This window comes from Cynara cardunculus, assembly GCF_001531365.2.
Source record: "Cynara cardunculus var. scolymus isolate 2C chromosome LG 2, CcrdV1, whole genome shotgun sequence".
Taxonomy (NCBI): Eukaryota; Viridiplantae; Streptophyta; class Magnoliopsida; order Asterales; family Asteraceae; genus Cynara; species Cynara cardunculus.
Window position 1 is genome coordinate 49,657,643 of NC_037529.1, and position 1,210 is coordinate 49,658,852.

Sequence of the window (1,210 nt, forward strand, 5' to 3'; positions counted from 1 at the left end):
TATTTTTACTTAAAATAAATTTAATCAGTAATTCTTTTTAAATTCTTTTTAAATGTAATTATTTTGTTGTAAATGTAAGTATTGTTTTTGTTATATTTATTTAATTTTATAGATCTAAATATTTTTTGGTTCGAAAAATGTTTAGCGACTTAACTATTCAAAATATGAATGTTCATTGGGTTTTTTTCAGACTTTTTTCATTATTTTACCACATTAACCAGTTGTATAGGTCATAAGGATGTATTTAACTGGTTTTAGAAAGTCTAAAGAGTATTTAACATGTTTTGGAATGTCCAATGATTTATTTGTTCCAAAAAATTGTCTAATAACTTAATCATTCCAAACAATATAGTCTATTGGGTTTTTTTAGATTTTTTTCACTAATATATATATATATATATATATATGTATGTATGTATGTATATATATGTATGTATGTATGTATGTATATGTGTGTGTCTTGTGTTTTATTTTATGTATTATTAATTATGTTCTAATATATTTTTCTTTCTAGACCGATGAGTCCCTCTAACTTCGAAGAACGATCAACATCTTCGAATAGCTCCACCAATGTTAGATAGATTGGTCAAGTGAGGAAGCGGGAGGTCACCTATAAACTTTAATTCCTTTATTTTTATGTAGTTTTCATATTTTAAAATCTCTCTCTTTCTTTACATACAATTATTTTCAAATTTTGCTTAGCAAGAGATGACTCAAAGGCGAGCATCATAAAGTACGCTCGATGATGATGTTGCCTCCGGACTTGGATATCGTTGCTTTTATTTTAGGTCACCGATCTCGATGCAAGAAACGATTTGGACCTTAACTAGGTTCACGGAAACTAAGGGGCCGTTTACCAAATGGTTATCCAAATAAGCGCTTACCAAATCACATTACATTATCGGATGAACATGATAAGGACAAAAAATCTTACCCGATAAGAGCAAGACAATGACCAAGAGTCTTACCCGGTAAGTGAGGGCAACGACTCTTACCACGATAAGTGCTATGTCGTTTTAAGGGTGAGCAGCGGATTCGGGTATCTGTTTGCGGAACCGGAACCGCCTTGGAACCGCCGGTTCCGGAACCTGAACCGATATGAGTGGTTCCGGTTCCGGTTCCTAAAATACGGAACCAATTGAGAACGTTTCGGTTCCGGTTCTCAATTTTTCGGAACCGTTACCCGCCGGGTACCCGCCAGGACCGGTTC